This window comes from Phacochoerus africanus, chromosome 2, assembly GCF_016906955.1.
Source record: "Phacochoerus africanus isolate WHEZ1 chromosome 2, ROS_Pafr_v1, whole genome shotgun sequence".
NCBI classification, from domain to species: domain Eukaryota; kingdom Metazoa; phylum Chordata; class Mammalia; order Artiodactyla; family Suidae; genus Phacochoerus; species Phacochoerus africanus.
Window position 1 is genome coordinate 55096461 of NC_062545.1, and position 16492 is coordinate 55112952.

At 37.5% G+C, this 16492-nt stretch overlaps 1 long non-coding RNA gene and 1 other non-coding gene across 2 annotated transcripts in view; one reads left to right on the plus strand and one right to left on the minus strand.

Moving 5' to 3' along the window:
• Positions 1 to 848: 848 nt before the first annotated feature.
• Positions 849 to 16492, minus strand: part of LOC125121022 (uncharacterized) — a 110236-nt gene continuing 94592 nt past the window's right edge. Inside the window, exons 2-3 of the long non-coding RNA XR_007133376.1 lie at positions 4565 to 4612; positions 849 to 926 (exon numbers count right to left, since the gene is read on the minus strand). This is a non-coding gene — a long non-coding RNA (uncharacterized LOC125121022). The remainder of the gene's footprint in view (positions 927 to 4564; positions 4613 to 16492) is intronic.
• On the plus strand, positions 4535 to 4660 carry LOC125121710 (small nucleolar RNA SNORD22). The gene has a single exon (XR_007133579.1). It is a non-coding gene; the product is annotated as a small nucleolar RNA SNORD22 (small nucleolar RNA).

A 16492-nucleotide genomic window follows, 5' to 3' on the forward strand; every position in this document is an offset into this window, starting at 1 on the left:
CTTGAACAAATAATCCTAAAATTTATATGGAACCAGAAAAGACCCCAAATAACCAAAGCAATCTTGTGATAAAACAACAGAGCAGGAGGAATCACACACCCTGACTTCAGACTATATTACAAAGCTACAGTAATCAAAATAGTATGGTGCTGACACAAAAACAGACACATAGATCAACGGAACTGAATAGAGAGCCTAGAAATGAACCCACACACATATGGTCAATTAATCTATGACAAAGTAGGCAAGACTATACAATGGAGAAAAGACAATCTCTTCAATAAGAGGTAACATTATGACCAAAATAACTATTAGGTGTATCTTCATCACAAATTTAAATAAAAACAAAATTCGGAGTTCCCGTCGTGGCTCAGTGGTTGACGAATCCGACTAGGAACAATGAGGTTGTGGGTTTGATCCCTGGCCTTGCTCAGTGGGTTGAGGATTTGGCATTGCTGTGAGTTGTTGTGTAGGTTGCAAATGCGGCTCGGATCCTGTGTTGCTATGGCTGTGGTACAGGCCTGTGGCAACAGCTCCCATTAGACCCCTAGCCTGGGAACCTCCATATGCCAAGGGAGCAGCCCAAGGAAAAAAAAAGGCAAAAAGATAAATAAATAAATAAAAACAAAATTCATTGATATGTAACTTCCACCTAGTATAGTGCCCAATATGTAGTAAGAACCCAATAAATAGCTGTTAAATGAATGTAAAAAAAAAATAGAGCAGATTTTCAAGAAATGTAATTTCTCAGGTACTATTTACATACTTTTTCTCATTGGACTCCAATATTAGCAATCACTGATTTTTCTAAATAAACTTCCTCTATATTAAAATAAAACTTACCATTTTTGTCTTGAACTTTGCCAGTCCTCAGCTTCCAACTGGTTACTTCTTTGTTACCCCTTCTGGCATTTTGGAAAATTTGGCTACAAAGTGATATAAAAGAATATATATTCTTGATTTAGGTAAGAATTTTTACTTTATTAAAATCAGTTGTTTCTAGATGACAGATTTCCCCTCTCACTGGTACCTCTATATTTCTTTTTCAAAAAAGCAAATACTCTTTTAGTCTTTTGTGCAGTTGGTTTTTAACAACCACTTCCATGGATAATGGGAAGGTTTTGTAAAATACAAATGCTACACTTCTTTCCACTTGATATCTTTATGGACTATTTTTTTTCTCTTTGGAAAAACTGTTCATCTAGCCCTCTCTCCAAATATGGTGCTTCAGGATGTTAGCAAGTTTCTACTGTATAGAATATGAATATTTCTCATGGAGATCACAGGCAATGACCACTGGTTCATTTATTAGACCCAAGAACTTAGAAAAGGATCAATATTTTCTCCCACTGGGATACACACAATAACCATTTAAAAATATAATTATGGAATTCCTGTTGTGGCTCAGCAGTTAACGAATCTGACTAGCATCCATGAGGATGCAGGTTCGATCCCTGGTCTTGCTCAGTGAGTTAAGGATCCAGTGTTGCCGTGAGCTGTGGTGTAGGTCACAGACACAGCTCAGATCCTGTGTTGCTGTGGCTGTGGTGCAGGGCAGCAGCTATAGCTCCGATTCGACCCCCAGCCTGGAAACCTCCATATGCTGTGGGTGCAGCCCTAAAAAAAACATTAAAAATACAATAAAATAAAAAATAATTATATGATGGTTTCCACACATTCATGTATTTATTATCAGAAAATATCTTTCTACTTTACTTTTTACTTCACACAGACTTAGTGCCCAGCAGGAATTCAGCAAATACTTAGAATTAACAGAGTCATTTTATTTCAATAGACTTAAATCACTAAGAAATAAACTGTTTTCTCTTGTATTTTTGACAAACAATGAGATACATTAACTTATTTATATTACTTAATAATTCAAAATCAAGTTTAATGTAAAAGCTAAGTTCTTTAGATCTTTTGTAAACAGGTGAAGTGTTTTTAATGCTTTCATGTTTCTAAATGCATTGAAAAATACATGCAGATGATCAAGCGAATTTGCCCTTTTCCACAGCTAAAAGATGGATTAACTGTAAATTCATATTTATATACTTTCTTCTATTTTCATAACTTAGTTTTAATCAGAGTTATTCTATGGACACAGTAAGAAATTTAAGACAGTAGAGAAAGCATGATATAAAGTATAAGACTTTTTGTTTTCTTATGACAGCTCCTCTGCTCCACTTCCACAGATGGAATCCTTGTTAACCTTTTCCTCTGACTTGGTTCTCTTTATTGTTTATATACTTCTATTTCTGGATTTATAAACTTTAAACATTATCTATTGATCTTCTGCAATGAAACTTGAAAAAGCTGTCACATTAATCTTCCTTTCTCCTCTTTCTCAGTCAAATTCCCAAATATTTTTTAGCTGTATCTTTATTTTTACTCTTCTAAAGTTCATAATAATCTACAAATCTATCTATATCTATCATCTATCTATCCACTTATCTTTCAAGCTATCTCTACATTCTCTTACATAAATATGTCTTCTGTGCTCAATCTGTAGGATTATTTAAAAAATGAAACTCCAAATGGCATGTACAATGAAACATGTAAACATTATTCCCTGTAGAATCAAATATTATGGAAAAACCCTTAAATGAGAACTCCATATCAATAAAACTTTCCCACTCATAGGAGAAGCTTCCAAGAATCAAGACCTAGTGAATTCTTTAAATGGATTGCTATTTTCTCTATTCTGAGTGACAGTAGCTATCAATATTTCTTAAACCCCACACTCCCCTCACCATGAGATGCTTGTTTTATTTGATTATACTCCTTTCTTGACAAATTAATATTTAAAGTGTAGGATATATGCATAGTAAACTTTCTAAGTCCTTATTTGCCTGCAAATATGTTTGAAAATAAATTTGTGGTATACATTTTTTTTTTTTTTTTGGCTGTGCTCATGCCATATGGAAATTCCTGGGCCAGGGATCAAACCCACACCACAGTATTAACCAGAGCCACAGCAGTGACAACAACAGATCCTTAACCCACTGAAACACCAGGGAACTTCTAAAATTTTTTATTCAAAATCTTCACCTTAAGAATTTTGAAAATTTTGCTCAAATCTCTTTAGCATCCACTGTTAGTGACAAGAAATCTCAAGTCAGTCTGGTTCTATTCTCCTACAGGTAATCTGATTTTTTTCTCTCTGCTTTTATTATTTTCTCTTTATCCTTGGGGTTATGGATTTTTCAATGGGATACCCCTACAAAGGAATTTTTTCTGATGCTGTTTGGCACCTGGTAGACTGAAGACTGAAGACGGAAAACAAAGACGGTTTCTTCTTTTATCTCTTTGATTATGTTCTCCTATCTGCTGTCACTCAGAAATCCTACCTCTAAGACATTGTGTGCTATGCTATGGGAAATTTTGTCTATTCCATCATCCATATTACTAGATCACAGATAAGTAGTCAGATGTGTGCATTTAATAATTTATTCAATCCAGTGATTACTTCTTAATTCAACAATTACATACATATTTTTCAAAACTTTTTTTCTCTACTGCTCCTTTCTAAAAAAGCACTGTGTTTTTATTAACACAGCAGCCTCTTGGGTTTTTCAGGGAATAGACTTTTTAAGAAGTTAACTTCTGGTACCAGAATTCTCTTTGCTTTCTCCAAGGCCAACTGTTCTGTTTGTTCACCTTGGTGCTCCTTTTTCATGCTGTGGATTTCCTTTAAATGTTTGGAGATCTTTGGTGATTAAATCATATTGGATAAAGGACTTTGTTGCTTAGTACAAATGGCTGGAAAGGGTTTTTCAAAGATTAATAATCTATTTTCTTAATGGATCCTTCTTTTGACAAGATGGGCTCACATATGCTTTGTGTGATGGGACAAGGCATTTTGATGAGCAAGTTTTCTTCAAGGCTAAATAATGGGCGATAGAGATGCAGGCTGGGGAATCACCACCTCTGCCTAATTCTAGTAGTATTTTAGTCTTGAGTGGGGTTGCTTATGCCTTTCCTTCCCCTCTTCCCTTTTTCCCCCTCTTCATTTCTTTCTCTTTTTTTTGAAGTTTGGAATGAACTGCTATGCTTTTTTCCTCTGGCCACAAAACTTCTGGTGTATCAGGCTGTAATTTTCTCTGCTCTGATTTCTCCAGAAATGTGTCAAAAATGTCCAGCCCATTGGTGGCACCTTTTCTGTTTTAGAGTGTTATTATGAATTACTTTTTAAAGAAATATTCCTGTTATTTCAATGGAATTTAGTAAGGGGGGGTGGAAGGTAAAAGAGGAGGATGAACTCTTGTACTCAAACTGATATTTTGAGCAGAAGGTCTGGGGTTCAGACAGAAGTACCTACCACTTTGTGTTAAAATAAATGGATTAAGTTAAAAATATATCTTTCATTCTCATTCAGTTGTGGACTTTTTCCAAAGTCCCACTTTCTCTTGAAAGTGCCTGAACGAGGAAAAATAGTTTTAACAAATATATTGAATAAGTTAAACATTTCCAACAACTATTTTATGAACTAATATTTGAGTGCTAGAGGGCAAACTGAAAACAATAAATATTCTCCCAGTGAAGAAACATTTACACGTCTTACCTCATGTCCTAGTTTCAGACGCTGTAAAGGTGAACCCACGGGGGCTGGCTGGGGAAAAAAAGGAAAGCTTGTTTCAGAAGGAACTGTCCAAGCAATTGTAAGAGTTTCTAAATATGCAGAAGGGGAAAATAAATTACTCATTGTAAAGACAAAGAATATGATTAAAAATTTTCATGACAACTCATTATTATTCTTCCTCTCAGAAACTATATTTGACATCTCTAGGCTTAGATTATAGTGGTACCTTCCAAAGAAAAGACCTATTTTCTACACACACCAAAATACAAGCAAAAACTAACTCCCTAAGTGACAATATGATCAGTGCTGTTTACTAGGATCCCATAATTTCCTTAATTAAGTCACTACACCTGAAATTTCCTTTGTTTCCCTTTACTGCTCCTGAAGTAAGTCCAATAATTGGCTTTAAGTATTATTTCTACATTGAGAAAATGAACTTAGTCTTGTGTTGAAGGACCCAATCTCCCTCACAGATTTGCATTTGTGTGGGACACTGATACTTTATTCCCTTCCAAAAGTATTAAACACAGAACTCTATGAAAGGCACAGCTTCAATAAAACTGTGAAACCACGAAAACAATGTAATAAATGCAAGAGGTAGGCTCTGAAAGAAAGAAGAGGCTTGGGAGAGATGGGAATGAGAATTACACAGAAGACTCAACCAACTAAAGGGAAATGTCTACCGTGATCACACACAGTAAAGCATCAATTATTTCCCAGCATTGATGAAGGATCTCTGCATAAGAGGATAACAGCCAGGTAAGGAGGAAAGAGCTGCTTATTCCCTGTCCATAAAGAGCATCAGCAGGATGGTCAGCAGTGAGTGTGAGCGAGTGCACACACACATACTCTTTGTCAAGAGATCAGTTTTACTGAAGATTCTTCTCAATAGTTTGGAGGTCTTCTCTTCCTCCCAGCATTCCCAAGGAAACTGGAAGAGGAAAACCCATCAGTGGGGCCTCAGTCAGTGACCAGAAAGGAGCAATGAAGCTAGGCTTCCGGTGAGCCAGGCTGTGAAGTAGAATGGACTCTAAGTTCTAACTGTCCTATAAATCTCTCTTATCCAAGGCATACATTTTGCAGATGAGAACAATCTAGAGTTCACAATGGCTCTCTTACCCTTTTCCCCAGATTACCAGTGAAAGAAACGGAATAGTCCCATATACAGAGTTGTTATGGCAGAAGGAATGAATTTAAGTGAGCTAGCAAAACCTCTCTTCTTTTTCATGGTGATTAGCCCAGTGTACTGGAATTTCAGACGTAAGGCTTCAAATCCAGAGAGAAGAAAACTGGATTTCTAGGAAGCCCAGCTCAAAGAGACCTATGATTCGAGTCACTTTCAGATGACTAAGGAATCGTTTGCTGATGGCTTTCAACTTTGGAAAGTTAACCTGGAAAATCCTCCTTCGTCCTTCTGGCTTTTTTGGCCATGCCACCATTTTCATGATCGTTGTCTGAAATAACAATAATGATAAAAACAACTTCCATTTTTAAAGGTCAAATATTTGTTAAGAACTGTGAAGGGTTTGCAAACATTACCTCAATTAAACTTTATTAATAACTTTAGGAAAAACATTTTATATAAATGATTCATTTTGCTGTACAGTTGAAACACAACATTGTAAGTCAATGATATTCCAATAAAAATTTTTTTTTAAAAAAAGTACCATGTCTCTTTCTGAAGGGAAGTCACTAAAGGTAAAGGGATTAAACAACTTGTCCAAGCTCACCAGCTGGTACATGGCAGAGCCAAGATTTAGAGTCCCCATGTATACCTCTCATCTCATCCCAAGTGAACACCACACAGAAAAGGTCATTTATTCAAATATGCTCTAGCTTCAGAATTTTGGAGCTTGAGAACTCAGAGAAAGCCCCATCCAAACTCCTCATTTGATAGACAAGGAAATGGGAGCCCATGGAAATGAATGATGGATGGAGACGTGGCAGCAGCTGAATCACAGTTCTGGGCTCTTGAGTCCTAGGGGAGGAGAACCATTTCCAAAACACCATCTTGCTAAATGGGAAAGTACTTAACTAAGTGAAATGACCCTATGGAAGTTTACCAGGAACTTTTAGGGCTTTTTGTTTTAGCTTTCATGGTTGGATATGTTCAGTCCTCAAAATGGAAAAGTGTTTTTCCTTTAATTCAGGAGAGAAAATTTTAAATACTTTGACTAGAATCATCAACACCCGGCAGGGTTCCAAATTCAATTATTTTTCACATACTAAGTGTAGTTCAATTTTAAATTCCATGATTCAGTTCAATGAACGGTTTCTATCCAGATTATTCTGGTGCTTCTCTTTGTTGCTTGCTTCAATAAGCACCTTATCTCATCTCCCTGAAAGTGCTCACTGAAGTGGCCCCTTGAGAGTCTTCATCTTCTCTTCTATTCAGAAAGATGAATTAGCAAACAATCTCTGAAACCCTGATCAATCGCTATTTTCACCATGATTTCCTTCAGGTGTTTTCCTCTAATTTTCACATCAGTACCTTCAGAATTTGTTTATTGTCTCTCCCAGAGTGCTCCTGGATTCTGAAATCACAATCAACAACTTCCTAGAAATGCTGTTTGCAGGACCCAGCATCCAGGACAGCTCTGTAGCATCTCAATAAAGAGGTTTGCTTATTACATGCAACATTACATGTTATTACAACATTACCATATTGTCAGCTGTCTTTGGGACAAATGTGTTGGAAAAAAATACCTCCCTCCCTTGACTTTAAAAAAAAATTGGGGGAGTATAGTTGACTTACATTGTTGTACTGGTTTCAGGTGTACAGCAAAGTGAATCAGTTACACATATACATATATCCATTCTTTTTTCCCTGTCTAGATTATTACAAAACATTGAGTAGATTTCCCTGTGCTATTGAGTAGGTCTTTGTTGGTTATCAATTTTATATACAGTAGTGTGAATATATTATTCCCATCCTCCTAATTTATCCCCCCCCATTTTCCTCTATGGTAATCTTAAATTTGATTTTGAAATCTGTGAGTTTGTGTCTGTTTTATAAATAAGTTATTATGTATCATTTTTATTACATTCCACATAAAAGGGATATTATATGATATCTGTCTTTCTCTGTATGACTTACTTCCCTTAATATGCTGTGACAATCCCTTAGCTTTTGTTTTCTCTAAAGTAATTTTGTGTTCTATGAATATGCCTTTGAAATATACCATTATTCAAATATGTCATCAACATGATGATTTCCTTTATTTTTTATTGCTTATTAATATTTCATAAGGAATTTTTTTTAGGGCCACACCCGCGGCATATGGAGGTTCCCAGGCTAGGGGTCTAATCGGAGCTACCAGCCTATGCCACAGCAACACGAGATCCGAACTGCATCTGCGACCTACATCACAGCTCACGGCAACTCCGGATCCTTAACCCACTGAGCAAGGCCAGGGATCAAACCTGCAATCTCATGGTTCCTAGCCAGATTCATTTCTGCTGCACCACAATGGGAACTAATTTATAAGGAATGTTATTCTTTGGTTTTTATCCCTTGCCCCCAAAAGTCAGTTTTTCATTTAGCTAAGACAAGATCTAAATATAAGATTTTTTTACACTAACTCATGATCGATTACTCTTTACTACATACAGCACAGAAAAAGTAACAGAAGAAAGGTATCTGTTCCAAGCAAAAATTGATAGTGATTCTATACTAAATTATTAAACAATTTTGCCTTTTCTACTTCAGCCTTCAACTAAGTTAGAAACTTGGGGTCCTCCTTAATCCTTCCTTTCCTTCACATTCTTTCCAGCCACAATTATGTTCTGTCAATTCTGTATTCAAAATACCTCCCAAATTCATCTCTTCTCTTCTTTTCCCATCATGATGCAGTTGCTTGCTCTGATTGCTGCATCAATCTCCTTGGGGCTCCCTTGCCTCTAGGTTTGTGCCCTGCCACCCACAGGAGCCAGGGAGACCTCTAGACTGCAATTTAGGTCATATCACTGTCCTTTGCAGTACTTTGATATCTCGGCTTTTGGGTTAAAACAAATTTCAAATGCCTTCAAGACCTGACCTCTGCTGCTTCACCTTCATCATCCTCCCTCATCCTCTGTATCCCAGCCACCCTGAAGAGACCACCTCAACCTCTCTGGGCCTTTGTTTATGTGCTATGACTTCCTTTTGGAGCCTTAGCTCTCTTCTTTTCTCCCAGACCTCCTCTCCTATTTTCATCACTTTCTCTTTTGTCCAACTCCCTCTGAGCTTTCCATCCTTAGGCATCTTTTCCTTTGGGAAGCCTTCCTTATTTCTCCAAGATTGAGGCGGGTGTTTGTCTCAATATTCCCTAACCCCTCTTCTGCCTATGACTGTCATAGGCTTATCATACTTGAGAATCATTGCTCATTGCTTGCCTATCTCCTCCTCTGGACAGAACAGGCTTGTTCACCACCTCCTACTGATTTAAATCAGTAATGTCAGGAATCATGAGAATATAGTCTGACCCTCAAATTATAAAAAAGTTTGCTTTTACTTGAACTGATTAATCAATTCAGCAAAGTAGCAGGATATAAGATTAACATTCAGAAGTCTGTTGCATTTCTGTATACCAGCAATGAAATATTAGAAAAGGAATACAAAAATACGATACCTTTTAAAATTGCACCTCACAAAATCAAATACCTCGGAATACACCTGACCAAGGAAGTAAAGGACCTATATGCCGAGAACTATAAAACTTTCATCAAAGAAATCAAAGAAGATGGAAAGAAATGGAAAGGTAGTCCATGTTCCTGGATTGGGAAAATCAATATTGTAAAAATGGCCATACTACCCAAAGCAATCTACAGATTCAATGCAAGCCCTATCAAATGACCCAGGACATTTTTCACAGAACTAGAACAAACAATCCAAACATTTCTATGGAACCACAAAAGACCCAGAATCGCCAAAGCAATCCTGAGAAACAAAAGCCAAGCAGGAGGCATAACTCTCCCAGGCTTCAAGAAATACTACAAAGCCACAGTCATCAAAATAGTGTGGTACTGGTATCAAAACAGACAGACAGACCAACGGAACAGAACAGAGAATCCGGAAATAAACCCTGACACCTATGGTCAATTAATCTTTGACAAGGGAGGCAAGAACATCAAATGGGAAAAAGAAAGTCTATTCAGCAAGCATTGCTGGGAAACCTGGACAGCTGCATGCAAAGCAATGAAACTAGAACACACCCTCACACCATGCACAAAAATAAACTCCAAATGGCTGAAAGACTTAAATATACGACAGGACACCATCAAACTCCTAGAAGAAAACATAGGCAAAACACTCTCTGACATCAACATCATGAATATTTTCTCAGGTCAGTCTCCCAAAGCAATAGAAATTAGAGCAAAAATAAACCCATGGGACCTCATCAAACTGAAAAGTTTTTGCACAGCAAAGGAAACCAAAAAGAAAACAAAAAGACAGCTCACAGAATGGGAGAAAATAGTTTCAAATGATGCAACTGACAAGGGCTTAATCTCTAGAATATATAAACAACTTATACAACCCAACAGCAAAAAAACCAATCAATCAATGGAAAAATGGGCAAAAGACCTGAATAGACTGTTCTCCAAAGAAGATATACAGATGGCCAACAAACACATGAAAAAATGCTCAACATCGCTGGTTATAAGAGAAATGCAAATCAAAACTACCATGAGATATCACCTCACACCAGTCAGAATGGCCATCATTAATAAATCCACAAATAACAAGTGCTGAAGGGGCTGTGGAGAAAAGGGAACCCTCCTACACTGTTGGTGGGAATTTGTAAACTGGTACAGCTACTATGGAGAACAGTTTGGAGATACCTTAGAAATCTATCCATAGAACTTCCATATGACCCCGCAATCCCACTCTTGGGCATCTATCCGGACAAAACTCTACTTCAAAGAGACACGTGCACCCGCATGTTCATTGCAGCACTATTCACAATAGCCAAGACATGGAAACAACCCAAATGTCCATCGACAGATGACTGGATTCGGAAGATGTGGTATATATACACAATGGGATACTACTCAGCCATAAAAAAGAATGACATAATGCCATTTGCAGCAACATGGATGGAGCTAGAGAATCTCATACTGAGTGAAATGAGCCAGAAAGACAAAGACAAATACCATATGATATCACTTATAACTGGAATCTAATATCCAGCACAAATGAACATCTCCTCAGAAAAGAAAATCATGAGCTTGGAGAAGAGACTTGTGGCTGCCTGATGGGAGGGGGAGGGAGTGGGAGGGATCGGGAGCTTGGGCTTATCAGACACCACTTAGAATAGATTTACAAGGAGATCCTGCTGAATAGCATTGAGAACTTTGTCTAGATACTCATGTTGCAACAGAAGAAAGGGTGGGGGAAAAAATGTAACTGTAATGTATACATGTAAGGATAACCTGACCCCCTTGCTGTACAGTGGGAAAAAAAAAAAAAGTTTGCTTTGAAGGGCCATGAACATACCCATACTAACAAGTCTTTTATTTATTGTGTGTGTGTACACATGGCATACGTATTCACAGATATATTTTATCACTGACTAAAGGCTATACACACTTCTATGAATCTTGAGTTGCAGCAAAGCCTGAAGAATTCCAGGGATTCCTCAAAATTCTAGCACCTTGTTGGTGCTGAAATTTCTCAGGTTTTCTCATACCCTGGGCTCCTGAATCCTGAACACACTAGGTCTGTGCTTTAATGCATTGACCTACATGTGCAACTTAATGCATCTTTGAATCCCACCAAAAAAAATTCTTTACACACAAACTTTAGTACACAACGTGCACTTGGCTGATGACTTTGTACCAGAGATGAAGAGTTTTTATTATAGACACTGTACCAAATCTTTTTCAAACACAAGCCAATGAACACTGCTTTGTCTGCCCCTTTGCCCATGTAGCTGCCACTTTCCCTTTCACCCTCACCACCATGCACAATTCACTTACTGTGCACAATTCACTCACCTGCATGGAGTAGTAGATGAGGGTGGGGGTTTAGAGGATGGGGACTTAGAGGATATGTTTTGTCACTTTCATCTATGTGACCTTGGACAAATTACCTTAACCCTCATTAGGGCCTAAATTTCCCAACTGGAAAATAGGAATAGTAAAAGTACTTATTGCATAAGACTGTTGTAAAGATAAATAAATTAATAGAGAGGAAGTTCTTAAAATATGCCTGGCACATAAAGCACTCAACCAATGTTAGTGGTTTGTATGGTTATCAGTCTTCTAGAGAATGACTCTCTAGTTTAGAAGGAGCAGTATTTTTCTTTGTCATATTTATTAACCTACTGAGGTAGTTATTAAGGGTTACTACAATGTGCATAATCTACAACTGAAAGTGATCGGAGTTTACTTAGGACTCAGATTCAGCACTCTCTCACTGAGATACAAATGTCACTCAAGTGCAGCACTCCTGTGGTGGGTGGGCCCAAGTAGCTGGAATACAGTGTTCAAGTGACTCCCTTCCCTCCCATTTAATGTGCTTCATACATGATCTTCGTAGGTGATTTGCTGCTTGTCACATGAGCTGTTAAGATGAGTCACAACACAGCATCCACATATGTTAACAGAATGGCTTGGTTATTTTTAAGTCAATAGCTAACAAGTTGAGTTTTATAACAAAAACCATGTATATGATTCCACAATTTTAATCAAGTAAATGACAAGCCACCTGTATATGTTGCAGGCAAAGAGTCTACCAAAACTTGTCTACTTTTCCCTTTTCTACTTCTTTCCTATCACTTAGCATTTTTAATTGGAAAATGAAAATGGGTTAGATAGATGGACTTTGCAATTCTAGCTGTGTAGGCGGTGGGTCAGAAAAATCTCAAATTCCACTTCTCTAGTGCATAATACTATATTCACACTAGTGGATAGTCAACAAATATTTCTTGACACTAGAAGTGAAACATAATATGCTATTTAAAAAAAAAAAACTCCCTACAAACAAAAGTCCAGGACCAGATGACTTCACAGGCAAATTCTACCAAATAAATATTTATTGAATTAATACCAAATTTACTTAAAAAGAACCAAATTATTCCAGTAGAAAGAAGCACATCTAGCACCCACATCTTGGTTTCTAATACCATTCTCCAATTAAAGCAACTAGGGCTCCTTAGAGAATGGCTGATTCTAAGATTTGGGCAGGTAATGTTTATATGAGCCTGGAGCATCTGTAGTACAAGAAAGCAAGGAAGTTTTCAAAAATAAGAAGCTCCCAATGATGAGGCTATTTAAAAGGAACGTGGGAGCCAACTGGAAGAGTTCCTAATGGTCAAAGCTGGAACAGTTTAGAGCAAAATAAACAACATAGTTTTTGATTGCAATCAGAAGCATAAAATCAATAACCATGAGTCCGTATCAATATAAATAAATGATTGGCTTAAGAGGAGAATGGAAAAATTTCAAGTGCAGAGTTTATAGTTATGCTAAAGGAGCATAACACCCCAGTCCTTTAGGTGTGGGCTATGCATAGTAACTTCGTCCCAAAGACTACAGTATAGAACGAGAGGAGAAAGAATAATTTGCATTGGAAAAACCTGAAAAACACTACCTCAGCCAGATGATCAAAGTTAATATCAACAGTGACAAGACATACTGATAATATATATCCTTTGTATGATATTATGTGAATGACACCATATCTCTGTGGTCTTCCTCCCAGAAACTCGTAACACCAAACTAATCATAAGAAAAGTATTAGAAAAGTCCCAATTGAGGGACATTCCATAAGCTACCTGATCAGTATTCCTCAAAAGTGTCAAGATCATCAAAAACAAGGAGAAATCTGTGAAACTGTCAAAATCAAGAGGATCCTAAGCAGACATGACTATGGAATGGAATGTGATATGCTGGATGGGCTCATGAAACAGAAAAGGAATATTAGATAAAAACTAAGTACTTTAGTTAAAATATTTAAAATATGGACTTTAGTTAATAAGAGTATATTTATTAATTGTTGGTCATTAATAATGATTTATTAATTTTGACTAATGTACTGTACTAATATTAAATATCAATAATAGATGAAATTAAGTGTGGGGTATATAGGAACTCTCTGTACTATCTAGGCAACCTTTCCATAAATTTAAATTTATTCTGAAAAATTTTAAAGAACCAAATTAATTTTTTACTTCTTTATATAATTCAACTGATGGTCAATAGCTGTGTCACTTTCATTCTTAACCTAAAAACCCAAAAGCTTTAATTAAACTTCTTTTATGCTTTCCCTTAGATGAAAATAATTAATGTTCAGTCATAGCATTCTTTTACATACTGACCTAACTACTTAAAGTTGATAAAGACATTTTTATTTCAATCCCTTATGGTGAAAGTCATCAAAAAGAAGACAGAATAGAAAAGAGGAAAAAACTGGATCTTTGATAAAGCAAATGCAATCTTAACATATTTTAAGTGGAGCTCAAGTGTTTCAATCCAAAAGCAGCTCTGCTGGTGTCTTGGCTGTTCACTCCTGAAGCCAAGTTCCTCCCTGTCCCTTTGGATGAAAATGCAGACAGATTCCAGAGGTCTTCTGGTCATCTTCAGATAATTACATGTCCTCTGATATCTTTAGTAAAACTTTTAAAAAACTATATCATTTCAATAATTATTTTCTCCAGCTCAGTGTAGTGAAAAACTGGTCTTCAACCAAGGTTAAATTCTCTGTTCTAGGGCAAACTTAAACCAGCTACAGGGAAGCAACTAGCATAGGAAAGGGCAGGAATTGCTTCTCCTTGCCATCTCTGCCTTAGTATTTCCCCTCTTCCCTCTTCTCACTCTCCATGCTTTCTGCCCTTATAGGTCAGCAAATATAGGATTAGACTGGCCTTGTCTGGAGCAAGTGCTCCCTGGGCCAGGTAAGTATTTAAAATTTACCCTTAATCTCAGAAGGCACTTAAGGGATCCAGCTTGGGGACACATTTCTGAAGCTCTCTCATTTACCACCCCCTTGATTAAACACTGCCTCTCTACTTTGGTCGCTAATGTCCTTCCTTAGCACTGTGCATCCTCTCAGCCCCTGCCTGCTCAGGCCTCCTCTCCCTTTAAGCAGCTATCTTGAACTAGATCTAATAAAAGTCACCCCCTATCTCTCATTTATGCCCATATCTGACCCAGGGAGACACTCATACATCTTGACTCCAATAAACTCTGGAAGCTTACGTTGTACCAAGGCAATTTTCTCATTTATTCACTCTGCTATCAGAGCAGACTGCCAGAGTCCCACTCCCTTCAGATCTCTTAAGGTGTGAGCCAGACACCAGTCCCCTGGGATGCTCCAGGCCCAGACAATCTGAGTGGATCTGGTCAATTTCCTTGCCCAAGGCTTAGTGTGAGGGATCAGTCTTCCCCCTTCATGCCTATTGCAGAGAGTAGAGGCAAAACTGAGAATCCCATCCTGCTACAGTTCTCTCCACAAGCCCTCCCCTATTCTTAAAGCTTATTTTATTGTCCTAATTTTTTAAAGGCTAACAGTGAGTGTTCTTCTAAGAGTTGTAAAAAATCTGCTTTTTGACCACCGCCTCCTTTTGTGAGTCCTCCCAGTGGCTAGGCACCTCGCTTTGGAGTGTGCTATCACTTGCCCTGAGGTCTCGGCCAAGACTGAGACTCAAACAGTTCCTTTTACACATTCTCTTATATAAGGAGATAAATATAACCAAGGAAATAAGCAGAATATCAAGCATATCAGCCAATCACTACGAAATCTGGACCATAACAAAAGAGGAAGTTAAGAGCTAACATCTAAGTAAGGGATAGAATTTCCTAATCATAAGTGGCACAGTTCTAAAGACTAATCAATTGTCCTTCCAACAGAACAAGTTGTAGGGGTGTAGGTTATCCAGGGAGAAATGGAGAAAGTCTCTGGAGAGATCCAGATTCACACAAAAGAACAGGAGGAAAGGAAAAACAGCAGAAGAGGAAAAACCAAAGAGGAATTATACCCACCAACCTACTCAACTGTTCACAACCTAACCTCATTAAGTCTTTTGTGTTTTAACTACCAACACAGAAGAAGCAACCGAAATGTTAATAATAATCATAAGTAACACTTAGAAAGTTTTTATTGTGCCAGGCATTTCTCTAAGTGGATTTACATGTTCTAACTTACTTAATCCTCGTAACAATCCCATGAGGAGGGCATCATTCATTACTACCCCACTTCAAATTTGACAGATGAAGAAACTGAGTCACAGAGACAGGAAATAAGTTGCACAGGCTTATACACCAAGCAAATGTTGGAGCTCAGATTTTAAATCAATCAGGCCCCAAAGATTACTCTTAATCATGACTCTAATATTACAGATCTTTAAGATTGAAATAACTGAACTCATTTCATTTGTTTTTAAAATTTTCCAGGAATAGTCTATAGCTATGAAAAATTAAGGAAGGAGTTTGCTGGTGGCTCAGTAGGTTAAGGATCTGGCATTGTCACTGCGTTGGCTTGGGTCGTTGCTGTGGTGTACATTCAATCTCAGGCCCTGGAACTTCCACATGCTGTGTGCACAGCAAAAACCAAAAACCAAAATACTGAAAAACCAAAACCAAACAAACAAAAACCCTCTCCAAGTTTCAGCCAGTAGTTTTAGAGCTTATGAAACTATGATCAATTTTCTGGAAAAATACAAAGATGGCTAAGATATAGCATCTGTCTACAAAGAACTTTGAATTTTTGAGGAAATAAAACTGAGATAACCCCCTGCACCACACAATGTCCAATCTCTTCCTCCACTGTGCTGCATGGTCAGTAGGAGGGAGGTGTCTTAGCAGAGGAGAACAGCAAAAGCAAAGTAAGGATGGCAGTAAGGAATGAGCAGGTCTGCAGGACAGTTGGGCTTGAGCATGCAATGAGTTCAAGAGCACGGAGAGGGAGATAAAATCCAAGAGGTAGATGGG